The following is a 19,661-nucleotide window of genomic DNA, read 5'->3' as shown; positions in this document are numbered from 1 at the left end:
GTGTCCGCAACAGGGAATGCCCCAAAACACAACGTGGACACATCACATTTTTCCACAGAAAACAGAGGTGTTTTTTGCATAGTGCCTACCTGTGGATTTAGGCTTCTAGCTCAGCCGGCACTTAGAGAAACCTACCAAGCCTGTGCATTTTTGAAAACTAGAGACCTAGGGGAATCCAAGTTGGGGTAGATTGTGGGATCGCAACAGGTTCTGTTACCCAGAATCCTTTGCAAACCTCACAATTTGGCAACAAAAAAAACACTTTTTCCTCACATTTCGGTGACAGAAAGTTCTGGAATCTGAGAGGAGCCACAAATTTCCTTCCACCCAGAGTTTCCCCAAGTCTCTCGATAAAAATGGTACCTCACTTGTGTGGGTAAGCCTAGTGCCCGCGACAGTAAATGCCCCAAAACACAAAGTGGACACATCACATTTTCTCAAAGAAAACAGTGGTGTTTTTTGCAAAGTGCCTAATTGTGGATTTTGGCTTCTAGCTCAGCCGGCATTTAGAGAAACCAACCAAGCCTGTGCATTTTTGAAAACTAGAGACCTAGGGGAATCCAAGTTGGGGTGGCTTATGGGATCGCAACAGGTTCTGTTACCCAGAATCCTTTGCAAACCTCACAATTTGGCCAAAAAAAAAAAAACTTTTTCCTCAAATTTCGGTGACAGAAAGTTGTGGAATCTGAGAGGAGCCACAAATTTCCTTCTACTCAGCGTTCCCCCTAGTCTCCCGATATAAATGGGACCTCACTTGTATGGGTAGGCCTAGTCCCCGCAACAGGAAATGCCCCAAAACACAATGTGCGCACATCACATTTTCTCAAAGAAAACCGAGGTGTTTTTTGCAAAGTGCCTACCTGTGGATTTTGGCTTCTAGCTCAGCCGGCATTTAGAGAAACCTACCAAGCCTGTGCATTTTTTAAAACTAGAGACCTAGGGAATCCAAGTTGGGGTGGCTTTTGGGATCGCAACATGTTCAGTTACCCAGAATCCTTTGCAAACCTCACAATTTGGCCCAAAAAAACCACTTTTTCCTCAAATTTCGGTGACAGAAAGTTGTGGAATCTGATAGGAGCCACAAATTTCCTTCCACTCAGAGTTTCCCCAAGTCTCCCGATACAAATGCTACCTCACTTGTGTGGGTAGGTCTAGTGCCAGTAACAGGAAATGCCTCAAAACAGAATGTGGACACATCACATTTTTCCACAGAAAACAGAGGTGTTTTTTTCATAGTGCCTATCTGTGGATTTTGGCCTCTAGCTCAGCTGGCACCTAGGGAAACATACCAAACCTGTGAATTTTTGAAAACTTGAGACCTAGGGGAATCCAAGATGGGGTGACTTGTGGGGCTCCCCACCTTCTGTTACCCAGAATCCTTTTCGAACTTTAAAATTTAGCACAAAAAAAACACTTTTTCCTCACATTTCTGTGACGGAAAGTTCTTGATTCTGAGAGGAGCCACAAATTTCCTTCTACTCAGCGTTCCCCCTAGTCTCCCGATAAAAATGGGACCTCACTTGTGTGGGTAGGCCTAGTCCCCGCAACAGGAAATGCCCCAAAACACAATGTGGGCACATCACATTTTCTGAAAGAAAACAGAGGTGTTTTTTGCAAAGTGCCTACCTGTGGATTTTGGCTTCTAGCTCAGCCGGCATTTAGAGAAACCTACCAAGCCTGTGCATTTTTGAAAACTAGAGACCTAGGGGAATCCAAGTTTGGGGGGCTTGTGGGATCGCAACAGGTTCAGTTACCTAGAATCCTTTGCAAACCTCACAATTTGGCAAAAAAAAAAACTTCTTCCTCACATTTTGGTGACAGAAAGTTCTGGAATCTGAGAGGAGCCACAAATTTCCTTCAACCCAGCGTTCCCCCAAGTCTCCCGATAAAAATGGTACCTCACTTGTGTGGGTATGTTCAGTGTCCGCAACAGGGAATGCCCCAAAACACAACGTGGACACATCACATTTTTCCACAGAAAACAGAGGTGTTTTTTGCATAGTGCCTACCTGTGGATTTAGGCTTCTAGCTCAGCCGGCACTTAGAGAAACCTACCAAGCCTGTGCATTTTTGAAAACTAGAGACCTAGGGGAATCCAAGTTGGGGTAGATTGTGGGATCGCAACAGGTTCTGTTACCCAAATCCTTTGCAAACCTCACAATTTGGCAACAAAAAAAACACTTTTTCCTCACATTTCGGTGACAGAAAGTTCTGGAATCTGAGAGGAGCCACAAATTTCCTTCCACCGAGTTTCCCCAAGTCTCTCGATAAAAATGGTACCTCACTTGTGTGGGTAAGCCTAGTGCCCGCGACAGTAAATGCCCCAAAACACAAAGTGGACACATCACATTTTCTCAAAGAAAACAGTGGTGTTTTTTGCAAAGTGCCTAATTGTGGATTTTGGCTTCTAGCTCAGCCGGCATTTAGAGAAACCAACCAAGCCTGTGCATTTTTGAAAACTAGAGACCTAGGGGAATCCAAGTTGGGGTGGCTTATGGGATCGCAACAGGTTCTGTTACCCAGAATCCTTTGCAAACCTCACAATTTGGCAAAAAAAAAAAAAACTTTTTCCTCAAATTTCGGTGACAGAAAGTTGTGGAATCTGAGAGGAGCCACAAATTTCCTTCTACTCAGCGTTCCCCCTAGTCTCCCGATAAAAATGGGACCTCACTTGTGTGGGTAGGCCTAGTCCCCGCAACAGGAAATGCCCCAAAACACAATGTGCGCACATCACATTTTCTCAAAGAAAACCGAGGTGTTTTTTGCAAAGTGCCTACCTGTGGATTTTGGCTTCTAGCTCAGCCGGCATTTAGAGAAACCTACCAAGCCTGTGCATTTTTTAAAACTAGAGACCTATGGAATCCAAGTTGGGGTGGCTTGTGGGATCGCAACATGTTCAGTTACCCAGAATCCTTTGCAAACCTCACAATTTGGCCCAAAAAAACCACTTTTTCCTCATATTTCGGTGACAGAAAGTTTTGGAATCTGAGAGGAGCCACAAATTTCCTTCCACCCAGAGTTTACCCAAGTCTCTAGATAAAATTGGTACCTAACTTGTGTGGGTAGGCCTAGTGCCCGCGACAGTAAATGCCCCAAAACACAAAGTGGACACATCACATTTTCTCATAGAAAACAGAGGTGGTTTTTGCAAAGTGCCTACCTGTGGATTTTGGCCTCTAGCTCAGCCGGCACCTAGGGAAACCTACCAAGCCTGTGAATTTTTGAAAACTAGAGACCTAGGGGAATCCAAGTTGGGGTGGCTTGTGGGTTTTCAACAGGTTCTGTTACCCAGAATCCTATGCAAACCTCACAATTTGGCAAAAAAAACAAAAAACTTTTTCCTCAAATTTCGGTGACAGAAAGTTGTGGAATCTGAGAGGAGCCACAAATTTCCTTCCACTCAGAGTTTCCCCAAGTCTCCCGATACAAATGCTACCTCACTTGTGTGGGTAGGTCTAGTGCCAGCAACAAGAAATGCCTCAAAACAGAATGTGGACACATCACATTTTTCAACAGAAAACAGAGGTGTTTTTTGCAATGTGCCCACCTGTATATTTTGGCCTCTAGCTCAGCCCGCACCTAGGGAAACCTACCAAACCTGTTCATTTTATTAAACTAGAGACCTAGGGGAATCCAAGATGGGGTGACTTGTGGGGCTCCCCACCTTCTGTTACCCAGAATCCTTTTCGAACCGTAAAATTTAACACAAAAAAAAAACACTTTTTCCTCACATTTCCGTGACGGAAAGTTCTTGATTCTGAGAGGAGCCACAAATTTCCTTCCACTCAGAGTTTCCCCAAGTCTCCCGATACAAATGCTACCTCACTTGTGTGGGTAGGTCTAGTGCCAGCAACAGGAAATGCCTCAAAACAGAATGTGGACACATCACATTTTTCCACAGAAAACAGAGGTGTTTTTTGCATAGTGCCTATCTGTGGATTTTGGCCTCTAGCTCAGCTGGCACCTAGGGAAACATACCAAACCTGTGAATTTTTGAAACTTGAGACCTAGGGGAATCCAAGATGGGGTGACTTGTGGGGCTCCCCACCTTCTGTTACCCAGAATCCTTTTCGAACCTTAAAATTTTGCACAAAAAAACCACTTTTTCCTCACATTTCCGTGACGGAAAGTTCTTGATTCTGAGAGGAGCCAAAAATGTCCTTCTACTCAGCGTTCCCCCTAGTCTCCCGATAAAAATGGGACCTCACTTGTGTGGGTAGGCCTAGTCCCCGCAACAGGAAATGCCCCAAAACACAATGTAGGCACATCACATTTTCTCAAAGAAAACAGAGGTGTTTTTTGCAAAGTGCCTACCTGTGTATTTTGGACTCTAGCTCAGCCCGCACCTAGGGAAACCTACCAAACCTGTGCATTTTTTAAAACAAGAGACCTTGGGGAATCCAAGTTGTCGTGGCTTGTGGGGCTCTCACCAGGTTCTGTTACCCAGAATCCTTTGCAAACCTCAAGATTTGACCAAAAAAACACTTTTTCCTCAAATTTCAGTGACAGAAAGTTCTGGAATTTGAGAGGAGCCACACATTTCCTTCCACTCAGCGTTCCCCCAAGTCTCCCGATAAAAATGGTACCTCACTTGTGTGGGTAGGTCTAGTGCCCGCAACAGGAAATATCCCAAAACACAACGTGGACACATCACATTTTTCTACAGAAAACAGAGGTGTTTTTTGCAAAGTGCCTTCTCGTGGATTTTGGCCTCTAGCTTAGCCGGTACCTAGAGAAACCTTCCAAACCTGTGCATTTTTGACAACTGGAGATCTAGGGGAATCCAAGATGGGTTGACTTGTGGGGCTCTCACCATGTTCTGTTACCCAGAATCCTTTGCAAACCTCAAAATGTGGCAACAAAAAAAACACTTTTTCCTCACATTTCGGTGACAGAAAGTTCTGGAATCTGAGAGGAGCCACAAATTTCCTTCCACCCAGCGTTCCCCCAAGTCTCCCGATAAAAATGGTACCTCACTTGTGTGGGTAGGTCTAGTGCCGCAACAGGGAATGCCCCAAAACACAACGTGGACACATCACATTTTTCCACAGAAAACAGAGGTGTTTTTTGCATAGTGCCTACCTGTGGATTTTGGCTTCTAGCTCACCCGGCACCTAGAGAAACCTACCAAGCCTGTGTATTTTTGAAAACTAGAGACCTAGGGGAATCCAAGTTGGGGTGGCTTGTGGGATCTCAACAGGTTCTGTTACCCAGAATCCTTTGCAAACCTCACAATTTGGCAGAAAAAAACACTTTTTCCTCACATTTCCGTGACGGAAAGTTCTTGATTCTGAGAGGAGCCACAAATTTCCTTCCACTCAGAGTTTCCCCAAGTCTCCCGATACAAATGCTACCTCACTTGTGTGGGTAGGTCTAGTGCCAGCAACAGGAAATGCCTCAAAACAGAATGTGGACACATCACATTTTTCCACAGAAAACAGAGGTGTTTTTTGCATAGTTCCTACCTGGGGATTTTGGCCTCTAGCTCAGCTGGCACCTAGGGAAACATACCAAACCTGTGAATTTTTGAAAACTTGAGACCTAGGGGAATCCAAGATGGGGTGACTTGTGGGGCTCCCCACCTTCTGTTACCCAGAATCCTTTTCGAACCTTAAAATTTAGCACAAAAAAAAACACTTTTTCCTCACATTTCCGTGACGGAAAGTTCTTGATTCTGAGAGGAGCCACAAATTTCCTTCTACTCAGCGTTCCCCCTAGTCTCCCGATAAAAATTGGACCTCACTTGTGTGGGTAGGCCTAGTCCCCGCAACAGGAAATGCCCCAAAACACAATGTGGGCACATCACATTTTCTCAAAGAAAACAGAGGTGTTTTTTGCAAAGTGCCTACCTGTGGATTTTGGCTTCTAGCTCAGCCGGCATTTAGAGAAACCTACCAAGCCTGTGTTTTTTTGAAAACTAGAGACCTAGGGGAATCCAAGTTGGGGTGGCTTGTGGGATCGCAACAGGTTCAGTTACCCAGAATCCTTTGCAAACCTCACAATTTGGCAAAAAAAAAACACTTTTTCCTCACATTTCGGTGACAGAAAGTTCTGGAATCTGAGAGGAGCCACAAATTTCCTTCCACCCAGAGTTTCCCCAAGTCTCTCGATAAAAATGGTACCTCACTTGTGTGGGGAAGCCTAGTGCCAGCGACAGTAAATGCCCCAAAACACAAAGTGGACACATCACATTTTCTCAAAGAAAACAGAGGTGTTTTTTGCAAAGTGCCTACTCGTGGATTTTGGCCTCTAGCTTAGCCGGTACCTAGAGAAACCTTCCAAACCTGTGCATTTTTGACAACTGGAGATCTAGGGGAATCCAAGATGGGTTGACTTGTGGGGCTCTCACCATGTTCTGTTACCCAGAATCCTTTGCAAACCTCAAAATGTGGCAACAAAAAAAACACTTTTTCCTCACATTTCGGTGACAGAAAGTTCTGGAATCTGAGAGGAGCCACAAATTTCCTTCCACCCAGCGTTCCCCCAAGTCTCCCGATAAAAATGGTACCTCACTTGTGTGGGTAGGTCTAGTGCCGCAACAGGGAATGCCCCAAAACACAACGTGGACACATCACATTTTTCCACAGAAAACAGAGGTGTTTTTTGCATAGTGCCTACCTGTGGATTTTGGCTTCTAGCTCACCCGGCACCTAGAGAAACCTACCAAGCCTGTGTATTTTTGAAAACTAGAGACCTAGGGGAATCCAAGTTGGGGTGGCTTGTGGGATCTCAACAGGTTCTGTTACCCAGAATCCTTTGCAAACCTCACAATTTGGCAGAAAAAAACACTTTTTCCTCACATTTCCGTGACGGAAAGTTCTTGATTCTGAGAGGAGCCACAAATTTCCTTCCACTCAGAGTTTCCCCAAGTCTCCCGATACAAATGCTACCTCACTTGTGTGGGTAGGTCTAGTGCCAGCAACAGGAAATGCCTCAAAACAGAATGTGGACACATCACATTTTTCCACAGAAAACAGAGGTGTTTTTTGCATAGTTCCTACCTGGGGATTTTGGCCTCTAGCTCAGCTGGCACCTAGGGAAACATACCAAACCTGTGAATTTTTGAAAACTTGAGACCTAGGGGAATCCAAGATGGGGTGACTTGTGGGGCTCCCCACCTTCTGTTACCCAGAATCCTTTTCGAACCTTAAAATTTAGCACAAAAAAAAAACACTTTTTCCTCACATTTCCGTGACGGAAAGTTCTTGATTCTGAGAGGAGCCACAAATTTCCTTCTACTCAGCGTTCCCCCTAGTCTCCCGATAAAAATGGGACCTCACTTGTGTGGGTAGGCCTAGTCCCCGCAACAGGAAATGCCCCAAAACACAATGTGGGCACATCACATTTTCTCAAAGAAAACAGAGGTGTTTTTTGCAAAGTGCCTACCTGTGGATTTTGGCTTCTAGCTCAGCCGGCATTTAGAGAAACCTACCAAGCCTGTGCTTTTTTGAAAACTAGAGACCTAGGGGAATCCAAGTTGGGGTGGCTTGTGGGATCGCAACAGGTTCAGTTACCCAGAATCCTTTGCAAACCTCACAATTTGGCAAAAAAAAACACTTTTTCCTCACATTTCGGTGACAGAAAGTTCTGGAATCTGAGAGGAGCCACAAATTTCCTTCCACCCAGAGTTTCCCCAAGTCTCTCGATAAAAATGGTACCTCACTTGTGTGGGGAAGCCTAGTGCCAGCGACAGTAAATGCCCCAAAACACAAAGTGGACACATCACATTTTCTGAAAGAAAACAGAGGTGTTTTTTGCAAAGTGCCTACCTGTGGATTTTGGCTTCTAGCTCAGCCGGCATTTAGAGAAACCTACCAAGCCTATGCATTTTTGAAAACTAGAGACCTAGGGGAATCCAAGTTAGGGTGGCTTGTGGGATCGCAACAGGTTCTGTTACCCAGAATCCTTTGCAAACCTCACAATTTGGCAAAAAAACAAAACACTTTTTCCTCAAATTTCGGTGACAGAAAGTTGTGGAATCTGAGAGGAGCCACAAATTTCCTTCTACTCAGCGTTCCCCCTAGTCTCCCGATAAAAATGGGACCTCACTTGTGTGGGTAGGCCTAGTCCCCGCAACAGGAAATGCCCCAAAACACAATGTGGGCACATCACATTTTCTCAAAGAAAACAGAGGTGTTTTTTGCAAAGTGCCTACCTGTGGATTTTGGCTTCTGGCTCAGCCGGCATTTAGAGAAACCTAACAAGCCTGTGCATTTTTGAAAACTAGAGACCTAGGGGAATCCAAGTTAGGGTGGCTTGTGGGATTGCAACAGGTTCTGTTACCCAGAATCCTTTGCAAACCTCACAATTTGGCAAAAAAAAAAACACTTTTTCCTCAAATTTCAGTGACAGAAAGTTGTGGAATCTGAGAGGAGCCACAAATTTCCTTCTACTCAGCATTCCCCCTAGTCTCTCGATAAAAATGGGACCTCACTTGTGTGGGTAGGCCTAGTCCCCGCAACAGGAAATGCCCCAAAACACAATGTGGGCACATCACATTTTCTCAAAGAAAACAGAGGTGTTTTTTGCAAAGTGCCTACCTGTGGATTTTGGCTTCTAGCTCAGCCGGCATTTAGAGAAACCTACCAAGCCTGTGCATTTTTGAAAACTAGAGACCTAGGGGAATCCAAGTTGGGGTGGCTTGTGGGATCGCAACAGGTTCAGTTACCCAGAATCCTTTGCAAACCTCACAATTTGGCAACAAAAAAACACTTTTTCCTCACATTTCGGTGACAGAAAGTTTTGGAATCTGAGAGGAGCCACAAATTTCCTTCTACTCAGCATTCCCCCTAGTCTCTCGATAAAAATGGGACCTCACTTGTGTGGGTAGGCCTAGTCCCCGCAACAGTAAATGCCCCAAAACACAAAGTGGACACATCACATTTTCTCATAGAAAACAGAGGTGGTTTTTGCAAAGTGCCTACCTGTGGATTTTTGCCTCTAGCTAAGCCGGCACTTAGGAAAACCTACCAAGCCTGTGAATTTTTGAAAACTAGAGACTTAGGGGAATCCAATTTGGGGTGGCTTGTGGGTTTTCAACAGGTTCTGTTACCCAGAATCCTATGCAAACCTCACAATTTGGCAAAAAAAACCAAAAAACTTTTTCCTCAAATTTCGGTGACAGAAAGTTGTGGAATCTGAGAGGAGCCACAAATTTCCTTCCACTCAGAGTTTCCCCAAGTCTCCTGATACAAATGCTACCTCACTTGTGTGGGTAGGTCTAGTGCCAGCAACAGGAAATGCCTCAAAACAGAATGTGGACACATCACATTTTTCCACAGAAAACAGAGGTGTTTTTTGCATAGTGCCTATCTGTGGATTTTGGCCTTTAGCTCAGCTGGCACCTAGGGAAACATACCAAACCTGTGCATTTTTGAAAACTTGAGACCTAGGGGAATCCAAAATGGGGTGACTTGTGGGGCTCCCCACCTTCTGTTACCCACAATCCTTTTCGAACCTTAAAATTTAGCAACAAAAAAAACTTTTTCCTCACATTTCCGTGACGGAAAGTTCTTGATTATGAGAGGAGCCACAAATTTCCTTCTACTCAGCGTTCCCCCTAGTCTCCCGATAAAAATGGGACCTCACTTGTGTGGGTAGGCCTAGTCCCCGCAACAGGAAATGCCCCAAAACACAATGTGGGCACATCACATTTTCTCAAAGAAAACAGAGGTGTTTTTTGCAAAGTGACTACCTGTATATTTTGGCCTCTAGCTCAGCCCGCACCTAGGGAAACCCACCAAACCTGTGCATTATTTTAAACTAGAGACCTAGGGGAATCCAAGATGGGGTGACTTCTGGGGCTCCCCACCTTCTGTTACCCAGAATCCTTTTCGAACCGTAAAATTTAACACAAAAAAAAAACACTTTTTCCTCACATTTCCGTGACGGAAAGTTCTTGATTCTGAGAGGAGCCACAAATTTCCTTCCACTCAGAGTTTCCCCAAGTCTCCCGATACAAATGCTACCTCACTTGTATGGGTAGGTCTAGTGCCAGCAACAGGAAATGCCTCAAAACAGAATGTGGACACATCACATTTTTCCACAGAAAACAGAGGTGTTTTTTGCATAGTGCCTATCTGTGGATTTTGGCCTCTAGCTCAGCTGGCACCTAGGGAAACATACCAAACCTGTGAATTTTTGAAAACTTGAGACCTAGGGGAATCCAAGATGGGGTGACTTGTGGGGCTCCCCACCTTCTGTTACCCAGAATCCTTTTCGAACCTTAAAATTTTGCAAAAAAAAAACACTTTTTCCTCACATTTCCGTGACGGAAAGTTCTTGATTCTGAGAGGAGCCAAAAATGTCCTTCTACTCAGCGTTCCCCCTAGTCTCCCGATAAAAATGGGACCTCACTTGTGTGGGTAGGCCTAGTCCCCGCAACAGGAAATGCCCCAAAACACAATGTGGGCACATCACATTTTCTCAAAGAAAACAGAGGTGTTTTTTGCAAAGTGCCTACCTGTGGATTTTGGCTTCTAGCTCAGCCGGCATTTAGAGAAACCTACCAAGCCTGTGCATTTTTGAAAACTAGAGACCTAGGGGAATCCAAGTTGGGGTGGCTTGTGGGATCGCAACAGGTTCAGTTACCCAGAATCCTTTGCAAACCTCACAATTTGGCAACAAAAAAACACTTTTTCCTCACATTTCGGTGACAGAAAGTTTTGGAATCTGAGAGGAGCCACAAATTTCCTTCCACCCAGAGTTTCCCCAGGTCTCTCGATAAAAATGGTACCTAACTTGTGTGGGTAGGCCTAGTACCCGCGACAGTAAATGCCCCAAAACACAAAGTGGACACATCACATTTTCTCATAGAAAACAGAGGTGGTTTTTGCAAAGTGCCTACCTGTGGATTTTTGCCTCTAGCTAAGCCGGCACTTAGGAAAACCTACCAAGCCTGTGAATTTTTTAAAACTAGAGACCTAGGGGAATCCAAGTTGGGGTGGCTTGTGGGTTTTCAACAGGTTCTGTTACCCAGAATCCTATGCAAACCTCACAATTTGGCAAAAAAACCAAAAAACATTTTCCTCAAATTTCGGTGACAGAAAGTTGTGGAATCTGAGTGGAGCCACAAATTTCCTTCCACTCAGAGTTTCCCCAAGTCTCCTGATACAAATGCTACCTCACTTGTGTGGGTAGGTCTAGTGCCAGCAACAGGAAATGCCTCAAAACAGAATGTGGACACATCACATTTTTCCACAGAAAACAGAGGTGTTTTTTGCATAGTGCCTATCTGTGGATTTTGGCCTCTAGCTCAGCTGGCACCTAGGGAAACATACCAAACCTGTGCATTTTTGAAAACTTGAGACCTAGGGGAATCCAAGATGGGGTGACTTGTGGGGCTCCCCACCTTCTGTTACCCACAATCCTTTTCGAACCTTAAAATTTAGCAAAAAAAAAAACTTTTTCCTCACATTTCCGTGACGGAAAGTTCTTGATTATGAGAGGAGCCACAAATTTCCTTCTACTCAGCGTTCCCCCTAGTCTCCCGATAAAAATGGGACCTCACTTGTGTGGGTAGGCCTAGTCCCCGCAACAGGAAATGCCCCAAAACACAATGTGGGCACCTCACATTTTCTCAAAGAAAACAGAGGTGTTTTTTGCAAAGTGACTACCTGTATATTTTGGCCTCTAGCTCAGCCCGCACCCAGGGAAACCCACCAAACCTGTGCATTATTTTAAACTAGAGACCTAGGGGAATCCAAGATGGGGTGACTTCTGGGGCTCCCCACCTTCTGTTACCCAGAATCCTTTTCGAACCGTAAAATTTAACACAAAAAAAAACACTTTTTCCTCACATTTCCGTGACGGAAAGTTCTTGATTCTGAGAGGAGCCACAAATTTCCTTCCACTCAGAGTTTCCCCAAGTCTCCCGATACAAATGCTACCTCACTTGTGTGGGTAGGTCTAGTGCCAGCAACAGGAAATGCCTCAAAACAGAATGTGGACACATCACATTTTTCCACAGAAAACAGAGGTGTTTTTTGCATAGTGCTTATCTGTGGATTTTGGCCTCTAGCTCAGCTGGCACCTAGGGAAACATACCAAACCTGTGAATTTTTGAAAACTTGAGACCTAGGGGAATCCAAGATGGGGTGACTTGTGGGGCTCCCCACCTTCTGTTACCCAGAATCCTTTTCGAACCTTAAAATTTTGCACAAAAAAAACACTTTTTCCTCACATTTCCGTGACGGAAAGTTCTTGATTCTGAGAGGAGCCAAAAATGTCCTTCTACTCAGCGTTCCCCCTAGTCTCCCGATAAAAATGGGACCTCACTTGTGTGGGTAGGCCTAGTCCCCGCAACAGGAAATGCCCCAAAACACAATGTGGGCACATCACATTTTCTCAAAGAAAACAGAGGTGTTTTTTGCAAAGTGCCTACCTGTGTATTTTGGCCTCTAGCTCAGCCCGCACCTAGGGAAACCTACCAAACCTGTTCCTTTTTTTTAAAACAAGAGACCTTGGGGAATCCAAGTTGTCGTGGCTTGTGGGGCTCTCACCAGGTTCTGTTACCCAGAATCCTTTGCAAACCTCAACATTTGACCAAAAAAACACTTTTTCCTCAAATTTCAGTGACAGAAAGTTCTGGAATTTGAGAGGAGCCACACATTTCCTTCCACTCAGCGTTCCCCCAAGTCTCCCGATAAAAATGGTACCTCACTTGTGTGGGTAGGTCTAGTGCCCGCAACAGGAAATATCCCAAAACACAACGTGGACACATCACATTTTTCTACAGAAAACAGAGGTGTTTTTTGCAAAGTGCCTACTCGTGGATTTTGGCCTCTAGCTTAGCCGGTACCTAGAGAAACCTTCCAAACCTGTGCATTTTTGACAACTGGAGATCTAGGGGAATCCAAGATGGGTTGACTTGTGGGGCTCTCACCATGTTCTGTTACCCAGAATCCTTTGCAAACCTCAAAATGTGGCAACAAAAAAAACACTTTTTCCTCACATTTCGGTGACAGAAAGTTCTGGAATCTGAGAGGAGCCACAAATTTCCTTCCACCCAGCGTTCCCCCAAGTCTCCCGATAAAAATGGTACCTCACTTGTGTGGGTAGGTCTAGTGCCGCAACAGGGAATGCCCCAAAACACAACGTGGACACATCACATTTTTCCACAGAAAACAGAGGTGTTTTTTGCATAGTGCCTACCTGTGGATTTTGGCTTCTAGCTCCCCGGCACCTAGAGAAACCTACCAAGCCGGTGTATTTTTGAAAACTAGAGACCTAGGGGAATCCAAGTTGGGGTGGCTTGTGGGATCTCAACAGGTTCTGTTACCCAGAATCCTTTGCAAACCTCACAATTTGGCAGAAAAAAACACTTTTTCCTCACATTTCCGTGACGGAAAGTTCTTGATTCTGAGAGGAGCCACACATTTCCTTCCACTCAGAGTTTCCCCAAGTCTCCCGATACAAATGCTACCTCACTTGTGTGGGTAGGCCTAGTGCCAGCAACAGGAAATGCCTCAAAACAGAATGTGGACACATCACATTTTTCCACAGAAAACAAAGGTGTTTTTTGCATAGTTCCTACCTGGGGATTTTGGCCTCTAGCTCAGCTGGCACCTAGGGAAACATACCAAACCTGTGAATTTTTTAAAACTTGAGACCTAGGGGAATCCAAGATGGGGTGACTTGTGGGGCTCCCCACCTTCTGTTACCCAGAATCCTTTTCGAACCTTAAAATTTAGCACAACAAAAAAAACACTTTTTCCTCACATTTCCGTGACGGAAAGTTCTTGATTCTGAGAGGAGCCACAAATTTCCTTCTACTCAGCGTTCCCCCTAGTCTCCCGATAAAAATGGGACCTCACATGTGTGGGTAGGCCTAGTCCCCGCAACAGGAAATGCCCCAAAACACAATTTGGGCACATCACATTTTCTCAAAGAAAACAGAGGTGTTTTTTGCAAAGTGCCTACCTGTGGATTTTGGCTTCTAGCTCAGCCGGCATTTAGAGAAACCTACCAAGCCTGTGCATTTTTGAAAACTAGAGACCGAGGGGAATCCAAGTTGGGGTGGCTTGTGGGATCGCAACAGGTTCAGTTACCCAGAATCCTTTGCAAACCTCACAATTTGGCAAAAAAAACCTCTTTTTCCTCACATTTCGGTGACAGAAAGTTCTGGAATCTGAGAGGAGCCACAAATTTCCTTCCACCCAGAGTTTCCCCAAGTCTCTCGATAAAAATGGTACCTCACTTGTGTGGGGAAGCCTAGTGCCCGCGACAGTAAATGCCCCAAAACACAAAGTGGACACATCACATTTTCTCAAAGAAAACAGAGGTGTTTTTTGCAAAGTGCCTACCTGTGGATTTTGGCTTCTAGCTCAGCCGGCATTTAGAGAAACATACCAAGCCTGTTCATTTTTGAAAACTAGAGACCTAGGGGAATCCAATTTAGGGTGGCTTGTGGGATCGCAACAGGTTCTGTTACCCAGAATCCTTTGCAAACCTCACAATTTGGCAAAAAAACAAAACACTTTTTCCTCAAATTTCGGTGACAGAAAGTTGTGGAATCTGAGAGGAGCCACAAATTTCCTTCTACTCAGCGTTCCCCCTAGTCTCCCGATAAAAATGGGACCTCACTTGTGTGGGTAGGCCTAGTCCCCGCAACAGGAAATGCCCCAAAACACAATGTGGGCACATCACATTTTCTCAAAGAAAACAGAGGTGTTTTTTGCAAAGTGCCTACCTGTGGATTTTGGCTTCTGGCTCAGCCGGCATTTAGAGAAACCTAACAAGCCTGTGCATTTTTGAAAACTAGAGACCTAGGGGAATCCAAGTTAGGGTGGCTTGTGGGATTGCAACAGGTTCTGTTACCCAGAATCCTTTGCAAACCTCACAATTTGGCAAAAAAAAAAACACTTTTTCCTCAAATTTCAGTGACAGAAAGTTGTGGAATCTGAGAGGAGCCACAAATTTCCTTCTACTCAGCATTCCCCCTAGTCTCCCGATAAAAATGGGACCTCACTTGTGTGGGTAGGCCTAGTCCCCGCAACAGGAAATGCCCCAAAACACAACGTGGACACATCACATTTTTCCACAGAAAACAGAGGTGTTTTTTGCATAGTGCCTACCTGTGGATTTAGGCTTCTAGCTCAGCCGGCACTTAGAGAAACCTACCAAGCCTGTGCATTTTTGAAAACTAGAGACCTAGGGGAATCCAAGTTGGGGTAGATTGTGGGATCGCAACAGGTTCTGTTACCCAGAATCCTTTGCAAACCTCACAATTTGGCAACAAAAAAAACACTTTTTCCTCACATTTCGGTGACAGAAAGTTCTGGAATCTGAGAGGAGCCACAAATTTCCTTCCACCCAGAGTTTCCCCAAGTCTCTCGATAAAAATGGTACCTCACTTGTGTGGGTAAGCCTAGTGCCCGCGACAGTAAATGCCCCAAAACACAAAGTGGACACATCACATTTTCTCAAAGAAAACAGTGGTGTTTTTTGCAAAGTGCCTAATTGTGGATTTTGGCTTCTAGCTCAGCCGGCATTTAGAGAAACCAACCAAGCCTGTGCATTTTTGAAAACTAGAGACCTAGGGGAATCCAAGTTGGGGTGGCTTATGGGATCGCAACAGGTTCTGTTACCCAGAATCCTTTGCAAACCTCACAATTTGGCAAAAAAAAAAAAAACTTTTTCCTCAAATTTCGGTGACAGAAAGTTGTGGAATCTGAGAGGAGCCACAAATTTCCTTCTACTCAGCGTTCCCCCTAGTCTCCTGATAAAAATGGGACCTCACTTTTGTGGGTAGGCCTAGTCCCCGCAACAGGAAATGCCCCAAAACACAATGTGCGCACATCACATTTTCTCAAAGAAAACCGAGGTGTTTTTTGCAAAGTGCCTACCTGTGGATTTTGGCTTCTAGCTCAGCCGGCATTTAGAGAAACCTACCAAGCCTGTGCATTTTTTAAAACTAGAGACCTAGGGAATCCAAGTTGGGGTGGCTTGTGGGATCGCAACATGTTCAGTTACCCAGAATCCTTTGCAAACCTCACAATTTGGCCCAAAAAAACCACTTTTTCCTCACATTTCAGTGACAGAAAGTTTTGGAATCTGAGAGGAGCCACAAATTTCCTTCCACCCAGAGTTTACCCAAGTCTCTAGATAAAATTGGTACCTAACTTGTGTGGGTAGGCCTAGTGCCCGCGACAGTAAATGCCCCAAAACACAAAGTGGACACATCACATTTTCTCATAGAAAACAGAGGTGGTTTTTGCAAAGTGCCTACCTGTGGATTTTGGCCTCTAGCTCAGCCGGCACCTAGGGAAACCTACCAAGCCTGTGAATTTTTGAAAACTAGAGACCTAGGGGAATCCAAGTTGGGGTGGCTTGTGGGTTTTCAACAGGTTCTGTTACCCAGAATCCTATGCAAACCTCACAATTTGGCAAAAAAAACAAAAAACTTTTTCCTCAAATTTCGGTGACAGAAAGTTGTGGAATCTGAGAGGAGCCACAAATTTCCTTCCACTCAGAGTTTCCCCAAGTCTCCCGATACAAATGCTACCTCACTTGTGTGGGTAGGTCTAGTGCCAGCAACAAGAAATGCCTCAAAACAGAATGTGGACACATCACATTTTTCAACAGAAAACAGAGGTGTTTTTTGCAAAGTGCCCACCTGTATATTTTGGCCTCTAGCTCAGCCCGCACCTAGGGAAACCTACCAAACCTGTTCATTTTATTAAACTAGAGACCTAGGGGAATCCAAGATGGGGTGACTTGTGGGGCTCCCCACCTTCTGTTACCCAGAATCCTTTTCGAACCGTAAAATTTAACACAAAAAAAAAACACTTTTTCCTCACATTTCCGTGACGGAAAGTTCTTGATTCTGAGAGGAGCCACAAATTTCCTTCCACTCAGAGTTTCCCCAAGTCTCCCGATACAAATGCTACCTCACTTGTGTGGGTAGGTCTAGTGCCAGCAACAGGAAATGCCTCAAAACAGAATGTGGACACATCACATTTTTCCACAGAAAACAGAGGTGTTTTTTGCATAGTGCCTATCTGTGGATTTTGGCCTCTAGCTCAGCTGGCACCTAGGTAAACATACCAAACCTGTGAATTTTTGAAACTTGAGACCTAGGGGAATCCAAGATGGGGTGACTTGTGGGGCTCCCCACCTTCTGTTACCCAGAATCCTTTTCGAACATTAAAATTTTGCACAAAAAAAACACTTTTTCCTCACATTTCCGTGACGGAAAGTTCTTGATTCTGAGAGGAGCCAAAAATGTCCTTCTACTCAGCGTTCCCCCTAGTCTCCCGATAAAAATGGGACCTCACTTGTGTGGGTAGGCCTAGTCCCCGCAACAGGAAATGCCCCAAAACACAATGTAGGCACATCACATTTTCTCAAAGAAAACAGAGGTGTTTTTTGCAAAGTGCCTACCTGTGTATTTTGGACTCTAGCTCAGCCCGCACCTAGGGAAACCTACCAAACCTGTGCATTTTTTAAAACAAGAGACCTTGGGGAATCCAAGTTGTCGTGGCTTGTGGGGCTCTCACCAGGTTCTGTTACCCAGAATCCTTTGCAAACCTCAAGATTTGACCAAAAAAACACTTTTTCCTCAAATTTCAGTGACAGAAAGTTCTGGAATTTGAGAGGAGCCACACATTTCCTTCCACTCAGCGTTCCCCCAAGTCTCCCGATAAAAATGGTACCTCACTTGTGTGGGTAGGTCTAGTGCCCGCAACAGGAAATATCCCAAAACACAACGTGGACACATCACATTTTTCTACAGAAAACAGAGGTGTTTTTTGCAAAGTGCCTTCTCGTGGATTTTGGCCTCTAGCTTAGCCGGTACCTAGAGAAACCTTCCAAACCTGTGCATTTTTGACAACTGGAGATCTAGGGGAATCCAAGATGGGTTGACTTGTGGGGCTCTCACCATGTTCTGTTACCCAGAATCCTTTGCAAACCTCAAAATGTGGCAACAAAAAAAACACTTTTTCCTCACATTTCGGTGACAGAAAGTTCTGGAATCTGAGAGGAGCCACAAATTTCCTTCCACCCAGCGTTCCCCCAAGTCTCCCGATAAAAATGGTACCTCACTTGTGTGGGTAGGTCTAGTGCCGCAACAGGGAATGCCCCAAAACACAACGTGGACACATCACATTTTTCCACAGAAAACAGAGGTGTTTTTTGCATAGTGCCTACCTGTGGATTTTGGCTTCTAGCTCACCCGGCACCTAGAGAAACCTACCAAGCCTGTGTATTTTTGAAAACTAGAGACCTAGGGGAATCCAAGTTGGGGTGGCTTGTGGGATCTCAACAGGTTCTGTTACCCAGAATCCTTTGCAAACCTCACAATTTGGCAGAAAAAAACACTTTTTCCTCACATTTCCGTGACGGAAAGTTCTTGATTCTGAGAGGAGCCACAAATTTCCTTCCACTCAGAGTTTCCCCAAGTCTCCCGATACAAATGCTACCTCACTTGTGTGGGTAGGTCTAGTGCCAGCAACAGGAAATGCCTCAAAACAGAATGTGGACACATCACATTTTTCCACAGAAAACAGAGGTGTTTTTTGCATAGTTCCTACCTGGGGATTTTGGCCTCTAGCTCAGCTGGCACCTAGGGAAACATACCAAACCTGTGAATTTTTGAAAACTTGAGACCTAGGGGAATCCAAGATGGGGTGACTTGTGGGGCTCCCCACCTTCTGTTACCCAGAATCCTTTTCGAACCTTAAAATTTAGCACAAAAAAAAAACACTTTTTCCTCACATTTCCGTGACGGAAAGTTCTTGATTCTGAGAGGAGCCACAAATTTCCTTCTACTCAGCGTTCCCCCTAGTCTCCCGATAAAAATGGGACCTCACTTGTGTGGGTAGGCCTAGTCCCCGCAACAGGAAATGCCCCAAAACACAATGAGGGCACATCACATTTTCTCAAAGAAAACAGAGGTGTTTTTTGCAAAGTGCCTACCTGTGGATTTTGGCTTCTAGCTCAGCCGGCATTTAGAGAAACCTACCAAGCCTGTGCTTTTTTGAAAACTAGAGACCTAGGGGAATCCAAGTTGGGGTGGCTTGTGGGATCGCAACAGGTTCAGTTACCCAGAATCCTTTGCAAACCTCACAATTTTGCAAAAAAAAACACTTTTTCCTCTCATTTCGGTGACAGAAAGTTCTGGAATCTGAGAGGAGCCACAAATTTCCTTCCACCCAGAGTTTCCCCAAGTCTCTCGATAAAAATGGTACCTCACTTGTGTGGGGAAGCCTAGTGCCAGCGACAATAAATGCCCCAAAACACAAAGTGGACACATCACATTTTCTCAAAGAAAACAGAGGTGTTTTTTGCAAAGTGCCTACCTGTGGATTTTGGCTTCTAGCTCAGCCGGCATTTAGAGAAACCTACCAAGCCTATGCATTTTTGAAAACTAGAGACCTAGGGGAATCCAAGTTAGGGTGGCTTGTGGGATCGCAACAGGTTCTGTTACCCAGAATCCTTTGCAAACCTCACAATTTGGCAAAAAAACAAAACACTTTTTCCTCAAATTTCGGTGACAGAAAGTTGTGGAATCTGAGAGGAGCCACAAATTTCCTTCTACTCAGCATTCCCCCTAGTCTCCCGATAAAAATGGGACCTCACTTGTGTGGGTAGGCCTAGTCCCCGCAACAGGAAATGCCCCAAAACACAATGTGGGCACATCACATTTTCTCAAAGAAAAC

This window comes from Pleurodeles waltl, chromosome 1_1, assembly GCF_031143425.1.
Source record: "Pleurodeles waltl isolate 20211129_DDA chromosome 1_1, aPleWal1.hap1.20221129, whole genome shotgun sequence".
Classification (NCBI taxonomy): domain Eukaryota; kingdom Metazoa; phylum Chordata; class Amphibia; order Caudata; family Salamandridae; genus Pleurodeles; species Pleurodeles waltl.
This window is presented reverse-complemented; position numbering follows the sequence as displayed.